The sequence below is a fragment of the Oncorhynchus kisutch genome, linkage group LG7 (assembly GCF_002021735.2).
Source record: "Oncorhynchus kisutch isolate 150728-3 linkage group LG7, Okis_V2, whole genome shotgun sequence".
Taxonomy (NCBI): domain Eukaryota; kingdom Metazoa; phylum Chordata; class Actinopteri; order Salmoniformes; family Salmonidae; genus Oncorhynchus; species Oncorhynchus kisutch.
The window spans coordinates 46,115,493-46,142,511 of record NC_034180.2 but is presented as its reverse complement, the minus strand read 5'-3'; the positions used below and the strand labels follow the sequence as shown (position 1 = coordinate 46,142,511).

General features: G+C 45.5%; 1 protein-coding gene across 3 annotated transcripts in view; it reads left to right on the top strand.

The window, feature by feature from the left end:
* Positions 1 to 27,019, top strand: part of LOC109894675 (leucine zipper protein 1) — a 70,410-nt gene that overhangs the window by 12,211 nt on the left and 31,180 nt on the right. The window contains exon 1 of one of the 3 annotated variants that reach the window (XM_020488324.2): positions 16,378 to 16,466. The exons of the other annotated variants lie outside the window; for them this stretch is intronic. The gene's annotated coding sequence lies outside the window, so the exon portion shown is untranslated. Of the gene's footprint in view, positions 1 to 16,377; positions 16,467 to 27,019 lie in introns of those variants that run through there. 3 annotated transcript variants of the gene reach the window in all.

Sequence of the window (27,019 nt, the reverse complement as noted above, 5' to 3'; positions counted from 1 at the left end):
TGACAGGAGGGAGGAGCCAAACCGCACCACAACATCACCCACCTTGCAATCTGAGCGGAGGCGGTCAACATTGTGAAACTATTTTACCATAAACGCAATTGTTTAAAATCTGGATGTTTTTATTTATTTATGATGCATGTCTTACCATGTTCCGACCATTAGATTGTTTTATAAACACTTCCTCATATGCTATTGAAACCAGCATTTCTCTCGTTAACTTAATTTTGTTTTACAGCAGACAGACACAATCCTAGTCATATTAACAACCCATGCGGTGTGCTTTGGAGAACAGTGTTTGCCCGCTAATTGCAATTTGGAACATTCCTGCTTATAGCCTTACTGCAGTGTGCACATTACTGTGCTTATAATGTGAAGAAATAGCCTTAGTTTATCAACATTTTAAGCTAAACGTTCTGATCTGTTGCATCAGCCTCATTGCTTTTAAAAGGTGTTTTGATTTACTGTGGTTGTATTAATTTGGTTGTATTAATCTATCGCCGCACAACTGTCCCAGAGTCTGTTTTTGGAAGATTTATTTCTGGCACAGAACGACAAGCTGACCAATAGAATAGGTAAACTTTTGTAAAATTGGGGAAAGTAGAGTGACATAGGCTAGTGCTTTTGCTGTTTGTTACTCATCTTGTTGTCTGACAAAGTAAATGTGGACCGTTCTTCTACCATCTCCAATATGCACCTTGGAATTCAACGTGCGCTGTTGCATCCCCGATGTCTGTCTTCACTAGTTGCCTACTTCGAAGTTGGGATTCCTGTGAAAAGGGCACGATCACGTGACGGTCATTGGCTAATAAGAATTGCGATATCTGAGAGAGCCATGTGAGTGAGAGGTGCTTTGGAGCAGGGCCATTTGGCAGCCTGGACTAGGGAATTATAATTATTATATTCGGGCATGGTTTTTTGTTGTTGTGGGAATTACATCCACACTCTAGGGGGCATCGACTGCCATGGCAATTCGAGGCCTGGCAGATGTAGAATAAAAAAAACGTTTTTACAGATTTCTCAGTCTATTTCTGCCCCAGTGCCTTTGTTTCATGGAGCGAGTCAGGTCAGGGGAGCGGAAGACCATGTTTCATAGAGCGAGTCATGTACAAGACTGGGGCGCGGAAGACCATGTTTCATAGAGCGAGTCAGGTCAGGGGCGCGGAAGACCATGTTTCATGGAGCGAGTCAGGTCAGGGGAGCGGAAGACCATGTTTCATAGAGCGAGTCATGTACAAGACTGGGGCGCGGAAGACCATGTTTCATAGAGCGAGTCAGGTCAGGGGCGCGGAAGACCATGTTTCATAGAGCGAGTCAGGTCAGGGGAGCGGAAGACCATGTTTCATAGAGCGAGTCAGGTCAGGGGCGCGGAAGACCATGTTTCATAGAGCGAGTCAGGTCAGGGGAGCGGAAGACCATGTTTCATAGAGCGAGTCAGGTCAGGGGCGCGGAAGACCATGTTTCATAGAGCGAGTCAGGTCAGGGGAGCGGAAGACCATGTTTCATAGAGCGAGTCAGGTCAGGGGCACGGAAGACCATGTTTCATAGAGCGAGTCAGGTCAGGGGCGCGGAAGACCATGTTTCATGGAGCGAGTCAGGTCAGGGGCGCGGAAGACCATGTTTCATAGAGCGAGTCAGGTCAGGGGAGCGGAAGACCATGTTTCATAGAGCGAGTCAGGTCAGGGGAGCGGAAGACCATGTTTCATAGAGCGAGTCAGGTCAGGGGCGCGGAAGACCATGTTTCATAGAGCGAGTCAGGTCAGGGGCGCGGAAGACCATGTTTCATAGAGCGAGTCAGGTCAGGGGCGCGGAAGACCATGTTTCATAGAGCGAGTCAAGTCAGGGGCGCGGAAGACCATGTTTCATAGAGCGAGTCAGGTCAGGGGCGCGGAAGACTGTTTCATGGAGCGAGTCAGGTCAGGGGCGCGGAAGACCATGTTTCATAGAGCGAGTCAGGTCAGGGGCGCGGAAGACCATGTTTCATAGAGCGAGTCAGGTCAGGGGCGCGGAAGACCATGTTTCATAGAGCGAGTCATGTACAGGTCAGGGGCGCGGAAGACCATGTTTCATAGAGCGAGTCAGGTCAGGGGCGTGGAAGACCATGTTTCATAGAGCGAGTCAGGTCAGGGGCGCGGAAGACCATGTTTCATAGAGCGAGTCATGTACAAGACGGGCGTGGAAGACCATGTTTCATAGAGCGAGTCAGGTCAGGGGCGCGGAAGACCATGTTTCATAGAGCGAGTCATGTACAAGACGGGGGCGCGGGAGACCATGTTTCATAGAGTGAGTCAAGTCAGGGGCGCGGGAGACCATGTTTCATAGAGAGAGTCATGTAGGAGACGGGCGCGGAAGACCATGTTTCATAGAGCGAGTCATGTAAAAGACAGGGGCGCGGAAGACCATGTTTCATAGAGCGAGTCAGGTCAGGGGCGCGGAAGACCATGTTTCATAGAGCGAGTCAGGTCAGGGGAGCGGAAGACCATGTTTCATAGAGCGAGTCAGGTCAGGGGCGCGGAAGACCATGTTTCATAGAGCGAGTCATGTACAAGACGGGGGCGCGGGAGACATTGTTTCATAGAGCGAGTCAGGTCAGGGGCGCGGAAGACCATGTTTCATAGAGCGAGTCAAGTCAGGGGCGCGGAAGACCATGTTTCATAGAGCGAGTCAGGTCAGGGGCGCGGAAGACCATGTTTCATAGAGCGAGTCAGGTCAGGGGCGCGGAAGACCATGTTTCATGGAGCGAGTCAGGTCAGGGGCGCGGAAGACCATGTTTCATAGAGCGAGTCAGGTCAGGGGAGCGGAAGACCATGTTTCATAGAGCGAGTCAGGTCAGGGGCGCGGAAGACCATGTTTCATAGAGCGAGTCAGGTCAGGGGCGCGGAAGACCATGTTTCATAGAGCGAGTCAGGTCAGGGGCGCGGAAGACCATGTTTCATAGAGCGAGTCAGGTCAGGGGCGCGGAAGACCATGTTTCATAGAGCGAGTCAAGTCAGGGGCGCGGAAGACCATGTTTCATAGAGCGAGTCAGGTCAGGGGCGCGGAAGACCATGTTTCATAGAGCGAGTCAGGTCAGGGGCGCGGAAGACCATGTTTCATAGAGCGAGTCAGGTCAGGGGCGCGGAAGACCATGTTTCATAGAGCGAGTCAGGTCAGGGGCGCGGAAGACCATGTTTCATAGAGCGAGTCAAGTCAGGGGCGCGGAAGACCATGTTTCATAGAGCGAGTCAGGTCAGGGGCGCGGAAGACTATGTTTCATGGAGCGAGTCAGGTCAGGGGCGCGGAAGACCATGTTTCATAGAGCGAGTCAGGTCAGGGGCGCGGAAGACCATGTTTCATAGAGCGAGTCAGGTCAGGGGCGCGGAAGACCATGTTTCATAGAGCGAGTCAGGTCAGGGGCGCGGAAGACCATGTTTCATAGAGCGAGTCAGGTCAGGGGCGCGGAAGACCATGTTTCATAGAGCGAGTCATTTCAGGGGCGCGGAAGACCATGTTTCATAGAGCGAGTCATGTACAGGTCAGGGGCGCGGAAGACCATGTTTCATAGAGCGAGTCAGGTCAGGGGCGTGGAAGACCATGTTTCATAGAGCGAGTCAGGTCAGGGGCGCGGAAGACCATGTTTCATAGAGCGAGTCATGTACAAGACGGGCGTGGAAGACCATGTTTCATAGAGCGAGTCATGTACAAGACGGGGGCGCGGGAGACCATGTTTCATAGAGTGAGTCAAGTCAGGGGCGCGGGAGACCATGTTTCATAGAGAGAGTCATGTAGGAGACGGGCGCGGAAGACCATGTTTCATAGAGCGAGTCATGTAAAAGACAGGGGCGCGGAAGACCATGTTTCATAGAGCGAGTAAAGTCAGGGGCGCGGAAGACCATGTTTCATAGAGCGAGTCATGTAAAAGACTGGGGCGCGGGAGACATTGTTTCATAGAGCGAGTCAAGTCAGGGGCGCGGAAGACCATGTTTCATAGAGCGAGTCAGGTCAGGGGTGCGGAAGACCATGTTTCATAGAGCGAGTCATGTACAAGACGGGGGCGCGGAAGACCATGTTTCATAGAGCGAGTCAGGTCAGGGGCGCGGAAGACCATGTTTCATAGAGCGAGTCAGGTCAGGGGCGCGGAAGACCATGTTTCATAGAGCGAGTCATGTACAAGACTGGGGCGCGGAAGACCATGTTTCATAGAGCGAGTCAGGTCAGGGGCGTGGAAGACCATGTTTCATAGAGCGAGTCAGGTCAGGGGCGCGGAAGACCATGTTTCATAGAGCGAGTCATGTACAAGACGGGCGTGGAAGACCATGTTTCATAGAGCGAGTCAAGTCAGGGGCGCGGAAGACCATGTTTCATAGAGCGAGTCAGGTCAGGGGCGCGGAAGACCATGTTTCATAGAGCGAGTCAGGTCAGGGGCGCGGAAGACCATGTTTCATAGAGCGAGTCAGGTCAGGGGCGCGGAAGACCATGTTTCATAGAGCGAGTCATGTACAAGACGGGCGTGGAAGACCATGTTTCATAGAGCGAGTCAGGTCAGGGGCGCGGAAGACCATGTTTCATAGAGCGAGTCATGTACAAGACGGGGGCGCGGGAGACCATGTTTCATAGAGTGAGTCAAGTCAGGGGCGCGGGAGACCATGTTTCATAGAGAGAGTCATGTAGGAGACGGGCGCGGAAGACCATGTTTCATAGAGCGAGTCATGTACAAGTCAGTGGCGCGGAAGACCATGTTTCATAGAGCGAGTCATGTAAAAGACAGGGGCGCGGAAGACCATGTTTCATAGAGCGAGTCAAGTCAGGGGCGCGGAAGACCATGTTTCATAGAGCGAGTCAGGTCAGGGGCGCGGAAGACCATGTTTCATAGAGCGAGTCAGGTCGGGGGCGCGGAAGACCATGTTTCATAGAGCGAGTCAGGTCGGGGGCGCGGAAGACCATGTTTCATAGAGCGAGTCAGGTCAGGGGCGCGGAAGACCATGTTTCATAGAGCGAGTCAGGTCAGGGGCGCGGAAGACCATGTTTCATAGAGCGAGTCAAGTCAGGGGCGCGGAAGACCATGTTTCATAGAGCGAGTCAGGTCAGGGGTGCGGAAGACCATGTTTCATAGAGCGAGTCATGTACAAGACGGGCGTGGAAGACCATGTTTCATAGAGCGAGTCAGGTCAGGGGCGCGGGTGACCATGTTTCATAGAGAGAGTCATGTAGGAGACTGGCGCGGAAGACCATGTTTCATAGAGCGAGTCATGTACAAGTCAGTGGCGCGGAAGACCATGTTTCATAGAGCGAGTCATGTACAAGACAGGGGCGCGGAAGACCATGTTTCATAGAGCGAGTCAAGTCAGGGGCGCGGAAGACCATTTTTCATAGAGCGAGTCATGTACAAGACGGGGGCGCGGGAGACATTGTTTCATAGAGCGAGTCAGGTCAGGGGCGCGGAAGACCATGTTTCATAGAGCGAGTCAGGTCAGGGGCGCGGAAGACCATGTTTCATAGAGCGAGTCAGGTCAGGGGCGCGGAAGACCATGTTTCATAGAGCGAGTCAGGTCAGGGGCGCGGAAGACCATGTTTCATAGAGCGAGTCATGTACAAGACAGGGGCGCGGAAGACCATGTTTCATAGAGCGAGTCATGTACAAGACGGAGGCGCGGAAGACCATGTTTCATAGAGCGAGTCAAGTCAGGGGCGCGGAAGACCATGTTTCATAGAGCGAGTCAGGTCAGGGGCGCGGAAGACCATGTTTCATAGAGCGAGTCATGTACAAGACAGGGGCGCGGAAGACCATGTTTCATAGAGCGAGTCATGTACAAGACGGAGGCGCGGAAGACCATGTTTCATAGAGCGAGTCAAGTCAGGGGCGCGGAAGACCATGTTTCATAGAGCGAGTCAGGTCAGGGGCGCGGAAGACCATGTTTCATAGAGCGAGTCATGTACAAGACGGGGGCGCGGAAGACCATGTTTCATAGAGTGAGTCAAGTCAGGGGCGCGGAAGACCATGTTTCATAGAGCGAGTCATGTATGAGACGGGGGCGCAGGTGACCGTGCTGGCAAATAGATTTAGAATTTTGGAATATTGATAAACTGCAGTTGGGACGTCAAGTGTGCATCGTCTCAATGCTAATTTTAGACAAAACACTTGCAAACTAGAGTGATCCCTATCGAACCCAACAAGTGGCCACTCGATAAAGAACTTTAGGAGCCAGTTGTTCAGCAATGAGATTCAGCCTATTACTGTGGAAGATAGAACTTAATTCTCCCCTTAGTGGTCATACGCAGTAGGACCATACTCTGCATTGTGATTTTTAAAGGAATAAAAAAATAATAATGTTTTAATGGTTTTTAAACAGCATGGAAAATTGTCCATTTTTCACATCCCTATCTTACAGCCACTCTCCCTCTGGTCCTCTCTGTTTTCAGCCCGAAGAGAGGGGGGAGGGAGAGACCTGCTGGACTACATGTGAATGAGTCCTCACTGAGTGATGTCACTCGGACCCTGAGATAACAGTCTTGGCCTCTGTCTTGCCTTGATATCCATGAGTGGGGGCGTTGGAGTTTAATGACCCGTTGGCTCACATTGCTGTGGCAACCACCAGGCATGTTTTAAACATCCCGCTCTGGCCCCCTCTCTCGGTGTCTGACGGTTGACTATAGCGCATGCGTGTGAAAGAGAGGGCGCGCTCCTGGATGGCTGCTTAGCCTTTCTGAATGACAGATAGCTCGCCTCCTCTCTGGTCTGCCCCCACAGATAGAGGGAGAGAACAAGAGGAAAGGGAGGGAGAATGGGGACGAGGAAGAGGGTGAGAAAGAGAGCGGGATGACGGACACCTGTATCAACATCTCTGCTGATTCAAAATACACCTTGTGTATTCTGCTATTCTAACTCTCCACTGTAAGTTGAGTCCCCGACTGAGTTCCTAAAAATACAGTCATTTTTTTTGTTGAAATGCCCGAGGTCTGGACCTTGGTGTTCTCATGTGTAGTTATGGCCCTGCAGGCAGGTACTGTGGTCTGTGTGCTGGTTGCCTGGAAGTGAGTGTGGGGCAGTAACAACACACTTCCATGGTAACAGAGTGATGCTGAGACACAAAACAATGATTGCTAAGTTAAACAAAGCATACAACTTTATGCACAAGGACTACTTTGAACTATTTCCCCCGAAAAAGGAAGGAAGTGTGTTTTAAACAATCCCCTTAACATTCCTATGGTCAAAACACTGTAAGACAAGCCTCATATAAATAAATAAAAACATCCAGATTTTAAACAATTACATTTATGGTTACTTGAACAGAGCATATGCAATGTTTGGTAACAGAACGACGGCACCAACAGCACCAAGCTTTACGTCTGCACTTGTTCTTCAAGTAGATGTGTTTTTGTAGAATCTTTGGTGGAAATGTACCTTTTGCAATCATCGGTATTTGTTTGATATATATACAGTACCAGTCAGAGGTTTGGACACACCTACTCATTCAAGGATTTTTCTTTACTTTGACTATTTTATTCATTGTAGAATTCTAGTGAAGACATCAAAACTATGAAATAATGCATATGGAATCATGTAGTAACCAAAAAAGTGTTAAACTGTTGGAAAAGCATTCCAGGTGAAGCTGGATGAGAGAATAACACGAGTGTGCAAAGCGGTCATCAAGGCAAAGTAGGCTACTTTAAAGAATATTAAATGTATCTAGATTATTTTGACGTCTTGTTCTACAATGTAGAACATAGTAACGTTTGACTGTTGCTGAGACTGATTTTTCACTTTAAACATGTACAGTATCACTCAATTACCATGGAATTGCCCACAGCACCTTCAAAGATTGAATAGGATCTTCCCTCTTTGTTCCTGTCATTCGTAATACTCCCACTCCAAAACCACCCATTTTTATTCTAGTCTGGATGTGAATGGTCTAAAACTAGCTTTGAGTGATTGTGTCAATTATGTTTACTGTTGCCTCTGGCTGTGCTTCTGTAATTCTATGTGGATAATTACTATGGGCCTGTATTTCTGTCGATCCTTCTGCACTGTACTGTAGAGCATACATGTGGAATCACTGCTCCCCTCTGCCATCTCTCCCGTCTCTCTCTCCTCTCCTGCGTCCTAAGCCTAGGATCTACCAGGCGGCTTTCAAAACAAAATTCCTTCTGGATTATTTTTCTTGTGATCAGAAAATATACATGTTCTCTGGGTGACGAATGTTTAGACGCTAGGTTTCCCTTTCCTCCCCCCTCTAGAGTCTACTCTATTCTCTTCTGATGCAACCAAAAAAGTGACTACTATTTTACTTTCCATAATCATATGTGCTAACATGTCTGGATGGAAGCTTTCGTCAGTGTTATTTTTCTGCCCGATCCATCGCAAACTCCATCAGCTCTTTGAAAAGGGGCAGTGCGCGAGTGGGTTGGGTGTCTCTCACTCGCTACCCCCCCCCCCCCCGCCCCCAGCCAGCCGGTTGCTTTTGGAACTCCTCGTGCTAGCAGTCTCGTGACGCAAAATAGCTGTAAAAATAGAAATGTTTGAAGAATTTTGCAGCCTCGTTTCAAGTCGCTAGGTCCCGTCTGACTGCTGTATCCAGGCGCTGGGAGGATAGAAATAGGGCCGTCCTCACTGTTTGATCCGTTCTCTCTAACCTCTCTGGTTGGAGTGCCGTGTTGTCTTTGGCCTGGTCTAGCGAAGGAGTCTGCTGAGGAGACACACACACCGCCCATGTGTGAGGCATCATCGTCCTGCCATCTGGAAGGCCCTCATGCAGCCTCATTTATACCCATCCTTCCCTTATTTTTCCATGCCCATCGGTAGGTCACTCACCCACATCACGGCACATATGCTGTTTTATGGTTCCATGTTAAGCTTCCAATGTCCTACTTAACCCAGAGTTAAGTGTGAAATCTCTGTTTATAGGGCTGGTTGCCCGGATACAGATTAAGCATTTATCCTGGACTAAAAAGGACATTTTTAACTGGAGAATCCCATCGAGTTGCGAGAGCGATCGTGTGTTTTCTTCAGTCGTCTTGCTAGTAGGTTTGAAATGCTTACCAATCACCGTTTTCCCTGTATAGTAGGCAACTTTCAACCTGTCACAAAGTGATTTACTCTGCTGTTATGTAAGCATTTCGTTACATGTATATCATTTCCCATACGACTAATAAAACTTGGAACCTTTTATTGGACCTGCATACAGCCATAATAGGATAAGTAAGGCACTTCCTTGTCTGGCGTTCCTGCCCCTCACTCCCTCCCTGCCTGCCTCGGTGACATGGGCCTTCCTTTGTCCTGAGTAATAAGGCTACAGGAAGACCTGGCTACTGCGGCAGCTCGCTCCACAGGAATCCTTAACACTCCTAGACTTGACTAGCTCATTTGTGTTCTGGAGTACTCTGCATTTCAAAAAAAAAATTTGGGATCCAACATTCTGGCCTTTGAATAATTTTCTTCTTGTGTGTCTGGATTTATTTGTCTAGCTAAGCTGGCCCTCCTCCACTTTGCTGTGAACTGAACAATGCCCTGTCATGGTTCTACACATTGGGTTCAGTTACTTGATTGAGCCACAGTTTGCTCTTTCTCATTTTCTGACTGGCATGCATCTTCACTCAGCATCCGCGGGTCCTTCCCTCCCCACTGACAGACATCAGCCATTTTACTGTGTTGGTGCTCTTGATGACTTTGATAAACATGGCTCTAAGTGCCAGATGTGAGTTTTCCCCTCCCTGGTCAAACAAGGGCACAACAGTGACTGTGGTAGTGCCAAGGGCCAAGAAAATCCTTCGCCCACCCACCTGGACCGACCAACTCATTGTAATTCTCCCTTTTTCACAATCTCCCTTCATTTCCCTTTCTCCTTCCCTCATGCTGGTCTGAGGATGGGTGTGGATAGGTGGGCCCCAGCGTCGGCCATGAAGAATGCAGTTAAAGTCCTGTTTTATCTGCTCTCCCTCCGAGCTGGAGGTCTAAGAAGCATCTGGCCCCTCCGACATGCCAAACACAAAAGACCTGAATGGGCAGCAGACCTTATAAGGAAGCAATACGAATCAATTCAAGTCCAAGAAATACCTTTTTTTTACCCAAGTGAGTCACCTTATTGTGTGGGTTGGCCTGGGGAATGTTCTGTAACTATTTTAAAATGACGAGGAGCAGCCATAGTAGGAAGCTAGTATTACTGCTTTTTGTGATAAAGATGACAATTGTCAAGTAACATCGTTTTGCTGCTTTTACTCCCTTCCATTCTGGGGTGTACAGTGTAGAACGAAAGCCGTTTGAAAAGGGGGGGGGAAAGACTTCTAGGTATACTTCAGGATTTTGGCAATGAGATCCATACTGGACGCAGATATAACAAATGGTACCCACGAGTTCATCTGACTCTGCGGAAGTAGATACACTCCTGAAGTATCCCTTAAAGATGTCCTCCTGCTATTTTTGAGCTTTTACTTTTGAAAAGCAATATCCCAAGTATAAAACAATAATAAAATACAATAAAGTACACACACTAAAGGGTAAAACGCATATGTTTTGAGGAACTGCAAACTTCAAGGAGTGGGTCTAATGGGAATCCGTGATGCCCCCCCCCCCCCCCCTTGCTTCAGGAAGAATAGAGGAACAATGAAGAACAAAAGAGGAAAGCCTCCCCACTTGTGCTTTGTCATGACTGACTTTTAAAAAAATATATAAAGCGGGTGTTAAAATGAGGTGAAAAGGAGACTGGAGTGGCACGTTAAGGTTGCTTTTCATCTTGGGATAAAATATTATAATACATCAAGTCAGTTTATTGGTCGCATACACAGATTTGCAGATGTTATCGGGGGTGCAGCGAAATGCTTGTTTTTCTAGCTATAGCAGTGCAGTAACACCTAGCAATAACACCCCTCATCAATCTACATGCAATACCCCATAATGAGAAAGGAAAAACAGTTTTTTAAAGACATGTATTTAAAATAAAAACTGATCACATTTACATAACAGTCTTTACTCAGTACTTTGTTGAAGCACCTTTGGGCTGTGATTACAACCTCGAGTCTTCTTGGGTATGATGCTACAAGCTTGACACACCTGTATTTGGAGTTTCTCCCGTTCTTCTCTACAGATCCTCTCAGGCTCTGTCAGGTTGGATGGGGAGCGTCTCTGCACAACTATTTTCAGGTCTCTCCAGAGATGTTCAAGTCTGGGCTCTGGCTGGTTTGCCACAACAAATACATTTGTTTTCATCTATTCCATTTCAGTCAACCAAGACTACAGCAGCCAATGAGAGCCATGTTCTATCCCATGCTTCCCACACCTGTTGTTGGCGGTTCTCCCAAGTGATGTTTGTGAGTAGCTTCATTCATTAGCGAGGGGGAAATGAACTGAGTTGAAGGAAATGAAGTCCCAGAAATGCAAGAACAATTACTGCCAAAGAAAGATGGTGTGTCTGTTGTTTGGGCTTATGTTGGTTTTAAACTTAGCGATATCGAGCAGAGTGAGGCGGTGTACAAAAACTTTGACAACCACTTGCAGTAACACAAGCAACTTATTCTACCATTTGAAACACAGACATGTAAATACAGGATGATGAATGCATGGCGAATAAAAATGTGGCCAACAAGTGTCATGATGAGCAAAGCCCATGCAACAATCCATTACGGAATCGTTTGCACACACAACTCCCTATGCAACACACTCACAGACGGAATTAAATAACATGGCCCTAAATTCATGTTTGTTTTATTTCCCCTTTATTTAACCAGGTAGGCTAGTTGAGAACACCTTTATTTAACCAGGTAGGCTAGTTGAGAACACCTTTATTTAACCAGGTAGGCTAGTTGAGAACACCTTTATTTAACCAGGTAGGCTAGTTGAGAACACCTTTATTTAACCAGGTAGGCTAGTTGAGAACACCTTTATTTAACCAGGTAGGCTAGTTGAGAACACCTTTATTTAACCAGGTAGGCTAGTTGAGAACACCTTTATTTAACCAGGTAGGCTAGTTGAGAACACCTTTATTTAACCAGGTAGGCAAGTTGAGAACACCTTTATTTAACCAGGTAGGCTAGTTGAGAACACCTTTATTTAACCAGGTAGGCAAGTTGAGAACAAGTTCTCATTTACAATTGCGACCTGGCCAAGATAAAGCAAAGCAGTTTGACACGTACAACAACACAGAGTTACACATGGAGTAAAACAAACATACAGTCAATAATACAGTATAAACAAGTCTATATACAATGTGAGCAAATGAGGTGAGATTAGTTGAACAAAGTAGGTTCCAAATATGCTCCCCTTTTCACCACACTGTCTGTGTAAAGGGACCATTTCAGGTCATAAGTGATTTGCACGCTGAGAAACTTTTCACCCTCTCCACTGGGGCCCCATTGATGTGGGCATGCGGTCTCCTGTAGTCCACGATCGGCTCTTTCATTTTGTTGACGTTGAGTGAGAGGTTATTTTGTTGGGACCACTCCTCCAAGGCACTCACCACCTCCCTGTAGACTGTCTTCGTTGTTGGTAATTAGGCCTACCACTGTTGTCAGCAAACTTGATGATTAAGTTGGAGACGTGCGTGGCACCACAGTCATGGGTGAACAAGGAGTATAGGAGGGGACTGAGCACGCACCCTTGTGGGTCCCCCATGTTGAGATCAGCGTTGGGGAGGTGTTGCTTACCTTCCTCTTGGGGTCATCCCATCAGGAAGTCCTGGATCAAGTTGCACAGCGAGATGTTCAGGCCCTGAGCTTAGTGATGAGCTTGGAGGGCACTATGGTGTTGAAGGCTGAGCTGTAGTCAATGAACATCATTCTTTCATAGGTATTTCTCTTGTCCAGGTGGGATTGTGCAATGGTGATTGCGTCGTCCGTGGATCTGTTGGGGCTGTATGAAAATAGTAGTGGGTCTAGGGTGTCGGGTAAGGTGATAATATGATCCTTTTAATTAGCCTCTCAAAGCACTTCATGGTTGCTAAAGTGAATGCTATGGGGCGATAGTCATTTAGTTCAGTAACCTTCGCTTTCTTGGGTACAGGAACGAAGGTAGACACCTTGATGCAAGTGGGGACAACCGACTGGGATAGTGGGAGATTTTAATATGTCCTCAAACACTCCAGCCAGCTGGTCTGCGCATGCTCTGAGGACACTGCTTGGGATGCTGTCTGGCCTGGCAGCCAGAAGGTGTTTAGATTGTCTGTCTGTCTGGAAGTGAGGTGTCAATTTCCACGAAGTGGCTGGCTTTCCCTTTGTATTCTGTCTACAGTCCCTACAAGTTGTTCAGGTTTTGAGCGAAATAAAGGATCTTGCGGGCTCCTTCTGGCGGGGCGTATGGCTGCTCTATCAACACGGTACAACATTCCTGTGCACCATCCCTATCTGATGGAATGTGAATACGAGTGGGTGGTATGCACTTAAGGTTTGTTGTCTGAAATTGAAAAATCTATTTGGTGTTCTATTCTTTTCTTTGTTGTTTTCTGCTCCCCTCCCTTCGCCCCTCCACCCTTCCCTCCCTTCGCACCCCCCCCCCCCCCCCCCCCCCTCCACCCTTCCCGGTTTCGTACCTCTCTGGGCATCCTGTTCAGCATGTTTAATTTGGGCATTCCTTTCCTTTGCTCGCAGACAAAACAATCCAAGAACTCTCAGAGCGAACCACAGCCCCCTCCTTATCCACTTCCCTGCTAATCACTAACAGGAAATGGGCTCCCATGCAAACTAGCTTCAGCGCAGAAAGAACCCTGCATGTATTTTAATGCCCTGAAATGTTGCGGTAAGGAAATTGAACGTGAGCTCTCCCCCCGCTCACTTTCTTTCTCCCTTGCTCTCTCCCTTGCTCTCTCCCTTGCTCTCTCCCTTGCTCTCTCCCTTGCTCTCTCTGTCATTACATAGCTGTCTGGCATATTGTTTTGACTGATCTAGCCTTTTTCTTCATCTATTTCTATTTCTTTCATAATTGTAGCTCAAACCTCTGCTTCACAGGTTCAATCCTCTGGCTTTCTGATATCCTGTATCCTATCACTGTTACCATCACTCCATGCCAGAGGCCATCCATAACATTCATGTAGAACGCAACTTCTGTTACATCTATCATGGGCTGATTTACTTTGGACTCCAGAGATCTGCCCTTTACCAGTAAGAAAAAGAGGGTACTAATCCAGAAAGATTTGAGCACATGATATCAACAAATATGTCTCCTGGCTAAAACTGTACAGTGTCAGAGGACTGATGAACCTGGAGAGGTCATTTTATAATGGCCACCCACAAACTACATGAGGTGTATTCGTTGTTACGTGTAAATGATTTGATATGTGATTTTCTGCTCTGTACTCGGGAATACAGTACGACGAGATTAGAAACCAGCTCGCTGTGCCAGCTTGCTCTGAAGGAGGTAGGGGTAGCAGGGTTTGCACATTTGGTAGTTATTGGTACCAGCCGTGACAATATTTGGGTCAAATCTCTACCCAAAGGACTCACGCCAGGGGGGTCAGAGGGTTTGGCTGGTTTGATGTGCACGGGGAAATGTGTGTGTGTGTGGGAAAGATGAGGTGCTTAGAAATATACACACCGGTAGAGGGCTTTATCAGCCGGGATTTGACTTGTGTCGATAAGTTCTTCAAGGCGGCTCAATGTTGTTTGTTAAAGGTCCCAAACTGGGGTGGTTCTAGCTCTGTACACTGTGCTGCTAGCTCTGTACACTGTGCTGCTAGCTCTGTACACTGTGCTGCTAGCTCTGTACACCGTGCTGCTAGCTCTGTACACCGTGCTGCTAGCTCTGTACACCGTGCTGCTAGCTCTGTACACCGTGCTGCTAGCTCTGTACACCGTGCTGCTAGCTCTGTACACCGTGCTGTACTTTGCCCCCTTGTGTAATCACAGAAAGGGAAATTTTTTAAAGAAATGTGGTGAACTTTCTTTCCGCTGTCTTTCCGCTAGTGGTCGTAGTTTAAATTGTAAACAGCATGATAATAGTCCCTGTTATTCAACTGACCTAGAGGATCCATGTCTATGAGTGTAAAGGTAGCAAGGCCTGTTGAGCCCCACAACTTGGAGTCAACGTTGAGACAACGCTGTGTGGTCATTTGTGTGTTTGCTGGGCTCCTTGTTGCAAACTGACCTGATGCATTACCTTACAGTTAAACAGAATGTCCAGTATGCATGCCATTATTCAGCAGATCTGTTTGTTTATTCAATGACTACTGTGTGGGAGCTCATGAATGTACCATGAGCTGCCCAATACTAAGGGTTTATCCTTGAATTAGCAACATCCTTGTAGCGAAGGGTGTACTGGAATAGTCCTACTGTAGGCACGGTGGGGGTATACATTAAATAAGTATGTCTGCAGTTACCAGTGTACTGTTACGGGGAGGGGGGGAGGGGTCCTCCTGTTATTTCAGGCTCTCTTTCATCTGTCTGTGATAACTTGTGTTCCTTCAATCTTTCCTCTCTTCTCACTGACATCTTCCTTTTCTACGTCACTAAAGGGATGTTTCCCCCTCTTCCCCACTAAAGGGATGTTTCCCCCTCTTCCTCACTAAAGGGATGTTTCCCCCTCTTCCTCACCAAAGGGATGTTTCCCCCTCTTCCTCACCAAAGGGATGTTTCCCCCTCTTCCTCACTAAAGGGATGTTTCCCCCTCTTCCCCACTAAAGGGATGTTTCCCCCTCTTCCTCACTAAAGGGATGTTTCCCCCTCTTCCTCAAAGGGATGTTTCCCCCTCTTCCTCACTAAAGGGATGTTTCCCCCTCTTCCTCACTAAAGGGATGTTTCCCCCTCTTCCTCACTAAAGGGATGTTTCCCCCTCTTCCTCACTAAAGGGATGTTTCCCCCTCTTCCTCACTAAAGGGATGTTTCCCCCTCTTCCTCACTAAAGGGATGTTTCCCCCTCTTCCTCACTAAAGGGATGTTTCCCCCTCTTCCCCACTTGAAAATCCATACCAGATATATAGTCTTAACGGTGGATTCTTTGTGCTTAATGAAACACATGGAATGCTACTGCACAAAACCGGTTCATGTGTCAGAAGAAAGAAACAAAATATCTCCTGGTCTTCTGTGCCAACTCGTGTTTGAGAGGAGAAGTAGTGCTCGACGTAGGGCCAGAATGGAATGAATGGAGCACTGTTGTTGGGCCAGGCCAGCCAAAAACGATTGTCTGGTCACGCATGAGACAATTGCTGAGCAACGAAATGTGGTACATATCTGACCGACTTCTCAGTCCTCAGACCACCTCTAGTCAATGGCTGCATTTGCACAGACAGCATAATGCTGATAATTTTCCCAGATCAATTGGGCTACCTGTGTAAACACAGGTAAGATGCCTTCGTATGAGTGGTTCTTTTTACAGTGATCCCATTGTCAGTTGACTACCAAGCACAACAATGGTGAAATGATGCTATGAATCATTACTATGGTAGAATGTGAGAAACTCATATTACATTACCCTGTGTGTGTTCTCCCTCAGGTTATAAGGCTTGTGGATAGAGCTCCATGGTGAAACCACCTGGCCTTGTTTACCAGCTTCTTAGCACCCAAATAAGCAGCAGGTAAATTGTCTGTGTCAAGACTGTACACTTAAGATTACAGTATCTACATCCTAGTTCCTGTATTTGTTCAGTGTGTGTGTGTGTGTTTGTCAAGACTGTCTTTCCATACCCTTACCGGATCTACATCTGTAGAGATTGTATTTTTGTGTGCGTGTGCGCACTGTGCCCAAATGTTTGTGTATTGGCACTCCTGTGCCCATATGTGTGCGGCAAATTCGTTTTTTCATCCAGCTGCTCAGTTGGAAGAGTTGGAAGAGGAAACGCTGTGTGAATTTGGTAGGAAGGTTCCGGATTCCAAGGCCGGTTCTTACCTCTGAACCCTTTGTAAGCCTGTTTCCTGGCGGGCCTGGACAGTGTTGCACTAAAGCCGGCGTTGTGCTTCCTTCCCTATACCCTTAGGTCAGCGAGGAGTGGCACACACACACAGTGCAGGGTTTCCAGGTCAAATACACAAGGCCTGAAAACTGTTGCAACATTTATCCAAACCTTTTCTCGTAACGTTATCGAGCTAATTAAGAAGCTAAATGTGGTTTTCCATCAATTTATTGCGAGCTATAATAAATAAATCCCTTTGGCCCTTGTACATAATTCTAGATAAATCTGACAGGAGGGTTTGTGATGAAAGTTGGACAGAGGATCTCAATCTCTGTGCAAGAAACACTTAGACGAACTTAGAAAAACTACTGTTAGGAGGCTATTTTGTGGCAATTTTGCCGTTATGTGCCAGATGTTAAGACTACAAAGTACAAACTGCTATAAATGGCCTATTTGCGAGATTGACTTTTAATGGACTACTAAATCTGGGTTTCTGATTGTAATTAAACGTTGCCATGATTTGCTTAGCTAGATGCAGGTAGCCTATGTATATTATTTTATTTGTATATTTAAACTGCTAATGCTATCTATGTTTTTTCTGAAAAATAGTGGCCTGTCTAATTTCAGATTGCTTACAGTAGCCTAGGCAAGATGTAGTAGGTAAGCTGAATGATTAGGCAGCTTGCTTAGTTGAAATTGGTAGAGTCATTTATCAAGGTAAGAAGTGCTTGTGTTTCCCAATAGCCCACTGGAATAGGCTACGAGGATGGATGTAATTTCAGTCACTGAATTATATATTAATTATATGTACAGTACCATTTTTCAAGTCTTTTTCTTAATTTGTTTTACTGTTTTCTACATTTTAGAATAATAGTGACGACATCAAAGCTAGGAAATAACACATGGAATCATGTAGTAACAAAAAAGTGTTAAACAAATCAAAATATATTTTAAATGTGAGATTCTTCAAAATAGCCACAATTTGCCTTGATTACAGCTTTTCAAACTCTTGGCATTCTCTCAACCAGATTCATGAGGTAGTCACCTGGAATGCATTTCAATTAACAGGTGTTCCTTGTTAAAAGTTAATTTGTGGAATTTCTTTCCTCTTTAATGCTTTTGAGCCAATCAGTTGTGACAAGGTAGGGGTGGTACACAGAAAATAGCCCTATTTGGTAAAAGACCAAGTCTATATTATGGCAAGGATAGCTCAAATAAGTAAAGAGAAACGACAGTTCATCATTACTTTAAGACAAAATTTCAAGACCTTTGTAAGTTTCTTCAAGGGCAGTTACAAAACCCATCAAGGGCTATGATGTAACTGGCTCTCATGAGGACCGCCACAGGAAAGGAAGACCCAGAGTTACCTCTGCCACTCTAAGTTCATTAGAGTTAACTGCACCTCAGATTGCAGCACAAATAAATGTTTACAGAGTTCAAGTAACAGACACATCAACTGTTCAGAGGAGACTGCGTGAATCAGGCCTTCATGGTCGAATTGCTGCAAAGAAACCACTGTTAAACGACACCAATAAGAAAAAGACTTGCTTGGGCCAAGAAACACGAGCAAAGAAAATTAGACCGGTGGAAATCTGTCCTTTTGGTCTGAGTCCAAATTTGAGATGTTTGGTTCCAACCGCTGTTTCTTTGTGAGATGCAGAGTAGGTGAACAGATGATCTCTGCATGTGTGGTTCCCACCGTGAAGCATGGAGGAGGAGGTGTGATTGTGTGGGGGTGCTTTGCTGTCTGATTAATTTAGTATTCAAGGCACACTTAACCAGCATGGCTACCACAGCATTCTGCAGCGATATGCCATCCCATCTGGTTTGTGCTTAGTGGGAGTGTTATTTGTTTTTCAACAGGACAATGACCCAACACACCTCCCGGCTGTGTAAGGGCTATTTGACCAAGAAGGAGAGTGATGGATTGCTGCATCAGATGACCTGGCCTCCACAATCACCCAACCTCAACCCAATTGAAATTGTTTGGGATGAGTTGGACCACACAGTGAAGGAAAAGCAGCCAACAAGAGATCAGCATATGTGGGAACTCCTTCAAGACTGTTGGAAAAGCATTCCAGGTGAAGCTGGTTGAGAGAATGCCAATCGTTTGCAAAACTGTCAAGGCAAAGGGTGACTACTTTGAGGAATCTCCAAACTAAAACACATTTAGATTTGTTAAACTTTTTTATTGTTGTTGGTTACTACATTATTCCATATGTGTTATTTCATGGTTTTGATGTCTTCACTGTTATTCTACAATGTAGAAAATGGCAACCTTGGTGCAGTGGCACACAGACGCTCACACACGGAGTGCCAGCTCACACGGTCGCCCTCTAACACCCTCCCAGTAATGTGCTCTCTCTCTGTAAAACTTACTCAGTACTGGGAAAAACCACAGAAAATGTGTCACTGACTGTCCAAGTCAACTCAGGCTGGGGGCACCGTCTGCTATAGCATGCTAATAACTTTGGATAGTATCTATGAACACTTATCTATGGAGAGTGGTACATTTAAGCAATTTGGCAAGAGGGGGTGTGGTATATGGCCAATATAGCACGGATAAGACTGATAAAAATACCCGTGATTTACGGTCTGATATACCACTGCTGTCAGCATTCAGGCCTCGACCCACCTGGTTTATAAAATCAAGTATCCAAAGGAGACTGTTTAAACCCATAGTGGCTTGATTAATTGGTCCTCCCATTCGGTTGTATTCTTTCTTCAGGTGTAAATTAGAACATGGTCAATGTGGGTTGTTGTCATGGTAAAGAAGGTAGACTGTATTGTTGTAAATACTGCATATACAGAACTTTGAGAAGAGACCATATGAATATGCTATGCTGTATCATATCTCCCAGTGGTAGTGCCTAGAGCTACTGTATCCATTCCAAACATACAGCTACTGTCACTCTGTGACAGTAATGAGTCAGTCAACAACCCAGACGTATTTATGGGTCTTTCTGTCTCTGTAGACTCAAGTAGCAGACACATACACTGTAAGATGAATCCTCCACCTTCTCACTCTCTGTATAGTTCCACCCCTGTCCTCCGTTTATCTCCATGGGTTTATTCCTTTGTGTCTTTTTTAAATACTGCTGCATTATAAGGTAAGAGAAAGGGGAGGGGGAATGAGGCACCAGTCTCTGCTCTGTGACAAAGCTACACCGGGCAGTGTGATGTCTATTCCCCTGACTGCAGGATGGATGTACCTCCATCCACCACCCAACCTCTTCTGTTTATCCTAAACAACATTACATTACTCCCACTCTGTTTCTCTCTCTTATCACTTTTGTTTTCTCTTCTCTGCCTCACTTTCTCCATTTCTCTCTTTATTTCTCTCCCTCCCCCACTCTCTCTCTAGCCTGTGATGATGATGATGATAAGTGCTGGAGAGTGCTGCATTCCAGCTGCATTGTTCCGGTCTGGCAAAGCCCTACTCACCATTCTGTGGTCTCACTCCCCATCACTTTGTAGCTCTTTCTCTCTCTCTCATACCCCGTCTCTCTCATACCCCGTCTCTCTCATACCCCGTCTCTCCTACTTAGTTACTCATCCCTCTCAGCCTCTCACACAAGAGACACAGTGAATCTGAAGCTCCCACAGTGCCGTCTTGCAGCCGCTGTGGGTATCTAATGCCAACACTCTCGCTGCCAGGCTGTGCCAACCGGAGAGGGCTGGCATCCAGATGGACTGACGGGAGGGAGGGAGAGAGGATGCCCGAGGGCATCTGTTCTGGCTGTTGCTGACACACGAGAGCACACTCACAGACATGCATACTTACCGTCTACTTGAGAGACACACACACACCTTCTCAACAGTTGTGCACTGTACTACACTCATATGACATGCCCCACAAATGTTCCATAAGAATTCAATCTGGACATTGGTCCCAATCGCCATCTCACTGGGCTCCTACTAGCAGGGGTGGGAAATTCCAGTCCCCGGGGGTCTGATTGGTGTCACAGTTTTGCCCCAGCTAACACACCTGACTCCAATAATCACCTAATCATGATCTTCAGTTTAGAATGAAATTTGATTTAATCAGCCGTGTTTTGCTAGGTATGGAGGAAGTGTGCCACCAATCAGGCCCCTGAGGACTGGAGTTGCCCACCCCTGTTCGAGGGTCCTCTCACTGTCCTATTGTTTTGTCCCTGGCTCATGTATTGTGCCGTAACCTTGAACTGGTGGAGTGCTGTTGGGCCTTGGTGCCAGTGTGCATACCCTCCCGGTTTTCTCTGACCTTGAAAGTGGATGGTAGTTAATAGAGGAGAGAGCAGAGATCATTCTTGGATATGGAAAACCAATGGACCGGCTCAGTTTAAGGAATGTATTTATTTGACAGGGACAGTGGACATTCATCAACAGCATTTGTCTCCGCATTAAGTCCAGGATACTAAGTACCAGTTAGTATTGTTATAGCCCACTTCATTATTTATATTTTTTTACATTTACAATTGGTTTGGAGTTCATGTTTTATGTGAAAATGCTTGTGTTTTTCATTATAGTGGATTTATGCTCCATCTTGTAAGAGACGTGTAATTTTGGAGCTGTGAGTTAGTATCTAGTCTGATTCTATGAGACCTAATGGTATGGATGAGTTTCAGTGCATGCTGTAGCTTGGCATGTTCATGTATGTGTGTTAATGGTTGTCGGGCAGTCTGTGTGGGGGTAGAGACTGAGTCATAGTTCTAGAGTCTGTTCTACCCCTCACAGACTCTAGAGACTGAGCTATACAGTAGTTCTAGAGAAGGGGGAGAGAGAGGGGAAGTGCTACCGATTGCTTGCTGCTGACCAAAGTAAACAGTAGGTTGCAAGTTGGAGTGGGACACAGTGTCTCTGTGTGTGTGTGTGTTCACGAACGATCATGTGCATGTGCATGTATTAGAATGTGCATTATATACAGTCTGTTCCTAGCATCTGTACAATGTGCTCAGACAAGTAGCCAAATGTGAGTGACGCAGGACAGGAACATGCTCTGTCTCCCTCCCTCTGCCCATCTGTTCCCACTCAGTGAACCTGCCTGTTGCCTAAGCTCTTCTCTTTTATCTGCCCAAGGCTGCCTGTTTCTGATGACATCATTACTTAGTGAAGGGGAGGGGCGGGACTCACAATGGCTGGTCCATGTCTTTCACAACAGGACTTCCCTCTGATCAACACACTCACGCACCTACATTCCCAACACTTTTATTTTTATTTAACCTTTTATTTAACTAGGCAAGTAAGTTCAGAACAAATTCTTATATATAAAGACAGCCTACCCCGGCCAAACCCGGATGACGCTGAGCCCTGTGGGCGAGTAATAAAAGGTATCTTTATTACGCTGATCATCCTCATTTGTTACAAAGGCTACACACACACACAGGAGCCCTTCTCTAATGAATCATCAGCTATAATATGAATCGTCATCACACTTCTTCCTTCTCGTAATCGATGACCACGTTTACGTGCACACACAATTTCCATTATTATTCAGGATACTCAAGTATTCTGTGTTTGAGTTGAGGCGTGAACATCCTGTCCTGTTTACAATAACCTGAAAAGGCTTGTATCCCGGTTATGAGAAATCCGGATAAGATGCCTGGGATATGCTGATCTTAGACGGGATACTGTGGCGGGTAAACATCCTGTCCCGTTTACTGTTGTTTTCTACGGTCTGCTCAGGCTCGGTTTCCCATATCATGGGTGTTGTATGACGTTTTCATCTGAATGTCAAACAAATCACTTCAAAAAGTAGGCTACCTGCACAGTTCCATTCACATTAGTTCCATAATTCATTTTCTTGATGCTCCATACTGGAACATATAGTCTACTTTCACCTGTTAACTTTCTGCTTATAATTTCTGACATTTGGTAGGCTATTTGTTTGTCAACTATAGTTACATACATGCAGCTTCTCTTCTGTCATACCTTGTTGTCCCAGAAGCCTAAATAAAGTAGTGCTCACCAGAATAATGTCTTACGTTGACAGAATGAATTAGCAATGTAGTTACAACTATTAAAGTTTTCTGTGTTATTTAGAGACCGGGGAGAGAACTCAAACGGTTTGACCAGTTTTAAGGAAATTTAAAAGCTGAGAATTAGGAAACGTTTCTGAAAAGACTACTTCGTCTTGGGTGCATATTTTATGTGGTTGAAATACTGTCTGCTCAGCATCTTGCGTCAGTGTCAAAGATAACACATTACACTAGGATTGGGTGGTATTCAGAGTTTCATATCATACCGTTTTTCTCTCATCTTGGGATTTACTGTGTTACCGGTTTTGTACACAAGGGGTGTAAAAAAACAAACAGAAAAAAGGCCCCTTGTGTGTCGATTTACCAGAATGCTAACAAAATTAGCACAAGTAATAGCACATTTTTATGGAAACTGCAAGCTAAAACACACAAATGAAAATCAACAAATAGCAAAGACAGGCAATCCAGCTCATGAAGTTATACATATACAGTACCAGTCAAACGTTTGGATACACCTATTCATTCAAGGGTTTTTCTTTATTTTTACCATTTTCTACATTGTAGAATAATAGTGAAGAACATCAACACTTTGAAATGACACACATGAAATCATGTAGTGACCAAAAAAGTGTTAAATAAAAATTGAATTCATGTTTTAGATTCTTCAAAGTAGCCACCCTTTTGCCTTGATGACAGCTGTGCACACTCTTGACATTCTCTCAACCAGCTTCACCTGTAATGCTTTTCTAACAGCCTTGATGCTGTTCCCACATATGCTGAGCACTTGTTGGCTGCTTTTCCTTCAATCTGTGGTCCAACTCATCCCAAACCATCTCAATTGGGTTGAGGTCGGATGATTGTGGAGGCCAGGTCATCTGTTGCCGCAATCCATCACTATCCTTCTTGGTCAAATAGTCCTTACACAGCCTGGAGGTGTGTTGGATCATTGTCCTGTTAAAAAACCAATGATAGCGCAAATCAAATGGGATGGCGTATCGCTGCAGAATGCTGTGGAAGCCATGCTGGTTACGTGTGCCTTGAATTAGAAATAAATTACTGACAGTGTCACCAGCAAAGCACCATCACACCTCCTCAACCACGCTTCATGGTGGGAACCACACATCCGTTCACCTACTCTGCGTCTCACAAAGCCATGGCGATTGGAACCAAAAATCTCAGTTGGACTCATCAGACGAAAGGACAGATTTCCACCGGTCTAGTGTCCATTGCTCGTGTTTCTTGGCCCAAGCAAGTCTCTTCTTATTATTGGTGTCCTTTTATTAATGGTTTCTTTGCAGTAATTTGACCATGAAGGCCTGATTCACTCGGTCTCCTCCGAACTGTTGATGTGTCTGTTACTTGAACTCTGAATCATTTATTTGTGTTGCAATTTCTGAGGCTGGTAACTCTAATGAACGTATCCTCTGCAGCAGAGGTGGGTCTTCCTTTCCTGTGGTGGTCCTCATGAGAGCCAATATCATCACAGTGCTTGATGGTTTTTGCGACTGCACTTGAAGTAACTTACAAAGTTCTTGAAATGTTCCTAATTGGCTGACCTTCATGTCTTAAATTAATGATGCTGTCGTTTCTCTTTGGTTATTTGAGCTGTTCTTGCCATAATATGGACGTAGCCCTATTTGATAAAAGACCATCTTCTGTATACCATCCCTACCTTGTCTCAACACAACTGATTTGGCTTAAACGCATTAAGAAGGAAATTCCACAAATGAACTTTTAACAAGGCACACCTGTTAATTGAAATGCATTCCAGGTGACTACCTCGTGAAGCTGGTTGAGAGAATGTCAAGTGTGCAAAGCTGTCATCAAGTTAAATGGTGGCTTCTTTGAAGAATATCAAATTTAAAATGTATTTTGGTTTGTTTAGCGTTTTTTCGTTACTACATGATTCCATATATGTTGATGTCTTCATTGTAGAATATCAATGTAGGAAATAGTAAAAATAAAGAGAAATCCTTGAATGAGTCTGTGTCCAACTTTTAACTGGTACTGTATATACAGTGCATTCAGAGAGTATTCAGACCCCTTCACTTTTTCTTTATTTTGTTACATTACAGCCTTATTCTAAAATTTATTTTTTATTTTTTATCCTCAATCGACACCCAATACCCCATAATGACAAAGCAAAAACAGGGTTTTAGACATTTTTGCAAATGTTTTAAAACAAACTTGTGAAATTTACATAAGCATTCAGACTTTTTACTCAGTACTTTGTGGAAGCACCTGAGGCAGTGATTACAGCCTCGTCTTTTTGGGTATGACGTTACAAGCTTGGCACACCTGTATTTGGGGAGATTCTCCCATTCTTCTCTGCAGATCCTCTCAAGTTCTGTCATGTTTGATGGGGAGCGTCGCTGTACCGGTATTTTCAGGTCTCTCCAGAGATGTTCAATCGGGTTCAAGTCTGGGCTCTGGCGGGGCCACTCAAGAACATTGAATGCCGAAGCCACTCCTGCTTTGTCTTGGCTGTGTGCTTAGGGTCGTTGTCCTGTTGGAAGGTGAACCTTCACCCCAGTCTGAGGTCCTGAGTGCTCTGGAGCAGGTTTTTATCAAGGATCACTCTGTACTTTGCTCTGTCCATCTTTCCCTCTCCTGCCTAGTCTCCCAGTTCCTGCCGCTGAAAAACATTTCCACAACGCCATGCTGCCACCACCATGCTTCACCATTGGGATGATATTTGCCAAGTGATGAGCGGTGCCAGGTTTCCTCCAGATGTGATGCTTGGCATTCAGGCCAGAGTTCAATCTTGGTTTTGTCAGACCAGAGAATCTTGTTTCTCATGGTCTGAGAGTCCTTTAGGTGCCTTTTTGACAAATTCCAAGGTTCTCTCATCTCCACAGAGGAACTCTGGAGCTCTGGCAGAGTAACCATCGGGTTCTTGGTCACCTCCCTGACCAATGCCCTTCTCCCCCCGATTGCTCAGTTTTGCTGGGCGGCCAGCTCTAGGAAGAGTCTTGGTGGTTCTAAACGTCTTCCATTGAAGAATGATGGAGAACACTGTGTCCTTGGGGACCTTCAATGCTGCAGACATTGTTGGTACCCTTCCCCAGATTAGTGCCTCCACACGTGGATTCCACGTTGTGGAAACATCTCAAGGATGATAAACGGAAACGGGATGCACCTGAACTAAATTTCAAGTCTCATAGCAAAGGGTCTGAATACTTATGTGAATAAGGTATTTCTGTTTATTATTATATATTTTTTTTTACATTTGCAAAAATTCTAAATACCAGTTTTCGCTTTGTCATTATGGGGTGTCATGTGTACATAAGTAGTTTAATTCATTTTAGAATAAAGCTGTAATGTAACAAAGTGTGTGTGGGGGGTTCTTAATACTTTCCAAATGCACTGTACAGTAGGTAGGAGCTTATTAATGCTATTTTAGGTGAGTTTGGACATTTACAAGCAAAATGTAAATGAGACATTGTTTAAATGGACAACATATTGACGCATGCTTCTCTTAAGGAAGAACAGTACTGACTCTGGAGCAGCACGTGTACACGCTGTGTCTGTTTGGAGTCTGGAGACTCTATGGGCAACATGCCTGCCTGCTTTACTCAAGGGGGGGCTTTAGCCTACAGATAACTCATCCAAAGAGCTTTAACTTCTCAAACATGGCAGAAAGTTAATATAATGCCCCGTCACCTTATTAATTCAGCCACTTACTTAGATAACTAGCAAGTTACATTGCAAGTTAATTTACTTGTGTGGCTGCTAGCCAAAGAGCATTGCACTTCTATTTTCAGCTGAACGTGCTGCACTAATGTATTTTCTGTGTAGGAAAACTATATTTGCATGTCCCTGATCACTCTATTGAATACAATTCTTGACATTCAATATAAATGTAACCGGAGTCAATACACAACTGGACTCACCAGCTCCTGCTTTCTCACGTTGCGCCATTTATAAACAAACATGAGACTGGCTCAGCCATTTGGGGAACTACAGTAAGCTTCATAATGTAAAATGTGACATGTGAAGTGAGGAAGACGATCTGCGTTGTCTCCTAACGTATTGCATATAACCGGAAAGTTGCAAGTTCAAACCCCCCGAGCTGACAAGGTACAAATCTGTCATTTGTTCTTAACTGACTTGCCTAGTTAAATAAAGGTTAAAAAAAGTAGATACAAATATAAAAATGTATTGAAAAACTTCAAAGAGAATTTGAATTTATTCAACCGGGATATGAGCTACTATCCAGAATACTGTGCACATGTAAACGTGGTCAATGCGTCTGTCCATAACTCCAACCTGAGGACAAGG